At 40.8% G+C, this 4819-nt stretch overlaps 1 long non-coding RNA gene across 1 annotated transcript; it reads left to right on the forward strand.

Annotated features, from left to right (window-relative positions):
* The first annotated feature begins 2804 nt into the window (after positions 1-2804).
* On the forward strand, positions 2805-4565 carry LOC118452238. Its single transcript, XR_004841939.1, has 3 exons — positions 2805-2873; positions 3198-3276; positions 4407-4565. It is a non-coding gene; the product is annotated as an uncharacterized LOC118452238 (long non-coding RNA).
* The last annotated feature ends 254 nt before the right edge of the window (positions 4566-4819 follow it).

Raw genomic sequence — 4819 nt, forward strand, 5'->3', positions numbered from 1 at the left:
CGCGTGCGCGGCAACCCAGCCCTCTCGGCAGCATCACGAGAAGGATGTGACCAGAACGGATTTACCATAGAGGGGACCATATGTATGGGGAAAGCCAGCAGCAGCTCAGCTGCGGTTCTGATTTTGTTGGTGGGGCACTGCAATGATGCCTCTTGCGTGGGTAACGTGCCTGAAGGTACTTTCCGTGGAAAATCCTGAGCAGGGCCTGCGTGAGGCATGTACTCGCTGTAGCTGTGTGAGCTGCCTGAAAAAGGGAGTCCTGAATGTCATTTCAAATATTGCCCGCATTGTAACACCAGAGAAATCCACACCTAGTGCTGTTCATGTCTCACAAGGTGGCTTTTGCTCAAAAGCATTTTGAAGGGCTTTGTGGGCTGCAGCTGCATATGCCAGCCAGGAGAACATGCCATCTCCTGGGCCCTGATGTGCTGGGAAGACTGCGTGGGAGATTAAAAGATTACAGATGGAATTGCAAGTGGCCAGATGAAAAAATTGGGCGAGAGAAGCATTTAGTCCACTCCTTTAAAAGGATAAAATGTTTCCCTGCGGCCATGGAAATGATAATGAGGATCAGATTCATATCTGAACCTTGCATCCTAAGCTAAAATGCATAAAGAAATCAATGTTTCATTGCACCTCTGTAAAATGAGACAGGGGAATGAGTGATTTGTGCTGAGGTCTCGGTTCCTCAGTGGGGCAGAAACCAAAGATCCGTCAAATGGAAGTTGGAGCTTTAATTTTCCAGCAGTGGAAACTGGCATTTTGGCATCTCAGTGGAATTTTGAGTTTGTCATTTTACCCCAAACAGGAAAAAGGAGTTTCCCAGAAGAAATATAATCAAAATTACGCACGTTTCTGTATCTCTCACAAACCCCAGAAATTCCAGATTGTAAGGTTTAGGAAAAAAGTTGTATTAAGTTGAGACATTTCCCTCAGTTTTATCTTATAATATTTTTAATTTTTATATATTTTATGATTGTATACTGTTTTACAGGAAAAAAGTGAATAACATCAATTTACAGGAATTCATATTTCCAGATAAGTAATAAAAGACAAGTGGATGTTTGTATCTCCTAATGCTGGGATTAAGAGTTAAGATTATTTCCTGATTACTCCCTATAGAAGCGAGTAGCAATTTTTCACAAAATAATTTTTATGAAAATGTTGCTTTGAATTATATTGAAATATTTCCTTTAAATTTTACTTTGATGAAAAGTATATTAAAGGTACTGTAAAATTTAATGTAAATTTTAAAAATAATTTTTGCATTGTATTATACTCATTTTCATTTTTGTATAATTTTTACTTTTGCTTTATTCAGGTATGGTAATGGTAATGTATATCGTGCACATGCTACATCCATGGGCCCAGCTGTTTCATTATCAAACACAAGGTCTTTTGGCTTAGGAAGGAAATAAAAGATGTTTCAGTGAAAATTGTATGCCAGCTTAATGACAATTTCTTTAAGGATTCTGAAAATGTAAAGTAGCTGTTCTGCTCTTAGCAAGGCATAATGTAAAATAAAATAGCAAATATAACATCACAAATTCTGTCCTGAAGCCCTCTAAATGGCAGCTTTCCAGCGTGAAAACAATTGATTTTGAAATAGTGAGTTTGTGGATTTTTTGTCCAACTGAGTTTTTCCCAGATATGCCAGTTTCAACGAATCAGCATTTAGCTCCGCATGGCTTTTAACAGACAAGCTTATTTCTGAAACTGTAAATAGAAATTGAAAACAATCCCTTTTTCCTCAGTCTTCTTAGATAGTTTAGAAAATGTTAATTTATCTCTACCTCTTGTGAATTAACCGCTTGATCTTCCCACCAAAGCAACCCCCACACTACCAGATTTGACAGTGCCGCAGATCCAGTGAGATCTGGGTTTTAGGAGAATCGCTACGGGGGGCTGGGCTGCTGGGGCTGGCTGGACTCAGCACTAGGACGAATGCGTTTTCCCAGAACACAACACCTTTGCCTGGGAAAGGTAAAACACCCAAAGAAAACAAACCTCGGATTTTGAAGCTGTTTCATCCAGGACTTCACCTGACCTTACTGTTCGTCCTGCATTTTTTGTTAACTTTTTTTTAGATCTTCCATTGATTTTAACAAAATGAAGTTTATAGCATATAACCGTATCTATCTATGGGTTGCAGCAATGTCCCAATTACTGTAATGATATGGATTTGAGAGCTATGTGTGATCAGGGTGTGTGAAGAGGGCTCAAGGGGAATGACAGAGGTGCCTGGCATCTTGAATCCTGCAATTTAGTGAATGCATGTTAAATACAGCAGTGGAGGAAAATCAAACCGATTCAAGCATGGCTCACGTGAGTGTTTGCTTTAAATGTTTCCGTCACTGCTTGCCGGGTGGTGCTTTGGGAGCAGGGCTGCGGAAGATGCACAGCAGCAGCAGCAGACACGAGTCAAAGACTGCAGCCATTGGGTTTTAGCTGGTACTTTTTGCTGGTGAAGCCTCCCATGCATGGGTGGCTGCTTCCCCTACCAGGGACGCGGTCCTGTGCTCGCCAAAGGAGATGAGTTTCCTCATCCACGTGTTGTGTGCAAGCACCGGCTGAAAGTGGGAGGAGGGTTTTGCTGAGACAACAGAACGCGTCTAACTCTTTCCTGCAAAATAACACTGTGAGTGGTGGCAACAGGAGATGACAAAAAATAGAAACCAACCTAATGGGAACAGTGGTTGTACAAAATTGAGAATGGTTATTATCAAGTTAGTGTCACAGGACAGTTTTGCCTTGTGAAAACAATTTTCATATCAGCTCTCTTTTTGTCTGGCTGTCTTTCAGATCAAGAAGATGCTGGAGCTTGCAATGCAGGAAATGGTTACATTTATGGAATTGAGAACGAGGGTATAAATGTAGGTAAAACGATAAAAAGTCAAGAAGGGGAGTGAGCAAAGACCTGCTTGTGAGCCTTCGCCTTGAAGGCATGGGCATGCATGTCAGAGGTGGGAAAGGAATCCCATGGAAAAGGCAGGCATGGCAAGAGGCTCCCTTGAACCCCTGGGAATTAATCCCTGAAAAAGGCCAGGATTTCTGCAGGAGAATACTTTCTTCCATTACTTTTTGCAGCAAATGAAGGAGTTGATGAACATGGAAGTGTTTGGTAGAGGACACGTGGCCATGGCGCCAGGTACAGGAAGCAAGCTGTAAGTTTTTAGGACTTTTTCCTTACTGTTTAGGTTTGTCCTGAGGATTGGCCAACAGAAAATAGGTGTAATAGAAAGAAAAGCGGGAAGAGGCCACACCTCACATCGCAGAGTAAGATCTTTTTTCTCATTGATATTTAAAGTTGGATCCTCAAATCTTTGTTCCAGACTTTGACTCTATGGCAAATAACTGTATCATGGGAGGAAAGATATATGTGACTATAATGCACAGGCAAAACTGTGCCTATCTGATGCATAAAAAGGATTCTGGATTTTGAGGTCTACTAAATCAGTTGAGTTTTATTGCAACATGGTTTTTTGGTTCATTTGTTCAGGAAGAGAGCATATATTAAATATGAATGCCATATATATAGGAAAATAATGATTTTATTAGTTAGGAGAGCAAGAAAAAATATGTAATGCCCTAGTATTCTTTTAATCTGCTTATCCAGTGCTAGTGTAATACATCTTCCTTCTTTAACTGGACTTCTAAATGAAAGTCCCAGTAAATTAATAAGGCCGTTCTGCCCACTTTATAAAGGTTAAGTTATCCAACAAAGACTAAAAATATTGATAGGTGACTTGGGTGGACAATGAAATTCTAAATTTCAAGTATTAAATGACTACTCTCATTCATGTAAATTGTATCATAAATTGACTTTTTAATCTTAAGACAAAAATGAATTCAAAACAAATTTATAGCACTTGCTCTGTAGAAAACTTGCGGTCAGGGAAAGGGCTGAGTTAGCTTAATAAATAATACACCCATACCCCTTAATATATAATACATTGATGCAAGATATCTTCATATTGATCTGCTGCCAAGCAATCATGACAACTTACTTATTGTTGTGTGAAGAGCAGTATTTTAAAACAGCAGCTGACATTATTTTTCTTTATTGCAGGGTTGGGTCGGACTGTGCTCACTTACTATGTGCAGACATTAAATATACAGTTTAAATACACTGAAAAGAGCTATAAAAGCTTTCCAGATTTTCCAGTTTTCAAAAATTCCCATCTCTCATTAAGGATGTGCTAAAGCATACTTTCAATGAATAGCCTTCAGTGATTTTTTGTGATGTCAAGATTTTCATAGAAAAATGAATCAGTAGAAACTTTGGGCAAACTTTTCAGTAATTTATATTTTTTACATTTAATGTTTAATGTAAATCTGATGTGGAACAGCAGTTCTGTCCCATACTGCCTGCACGCTTTTCAGTTGCATCTTGCTTCCTATTGTAGTACAGCTACCGGACACCAAACCGTGGAGCTACCAGATGCTGTGCAACCAGGCTAGCAGAAGTGCGCTGGTTCCCGTGGTTTCACCAGTTCCTCAAAAAGACATTTGAAAAGACTTTCAGTCACTGACATGGATGGAGGTGGGCTTCCCTAGGTCCTTCTCACGGCTAAAGAAATGATCTGGAGATGTTCCCATGCAGGAATTCATAGGCGGGGGGCGGGGAGGGGGGCAGAGATTTGAGAGTTTCGTGGGAAGACGTTGCCAGCCAGGCTCCTGAGCTTGTGTCCACTGCCAGTGGCAGGTGATGTGCGAACGCTTGTTTCTAGCAGTGCCATGCAGTGGCACGTCCGTGCCCCTCGGAGCATGCCCGGGCGTGGAGGAGGACTGTGGGAGGAAGCACCTGCTCTCCTCTTCG

Source organism: Egretta garzetta, unplaced genomic scaffold (assembly GCF_000687185.1).
Source record: "Egretta garzetta isolate BGI_Z169 unplaced genomic scaffold, ASM68718v1 scaffold154, whole genome shotgun sequence".
NCBI lineage: Eukaryota > Metazoa > Chordata > Aves > Pelecaniformes > Ardeidae > Egretta > Egretta garzetta.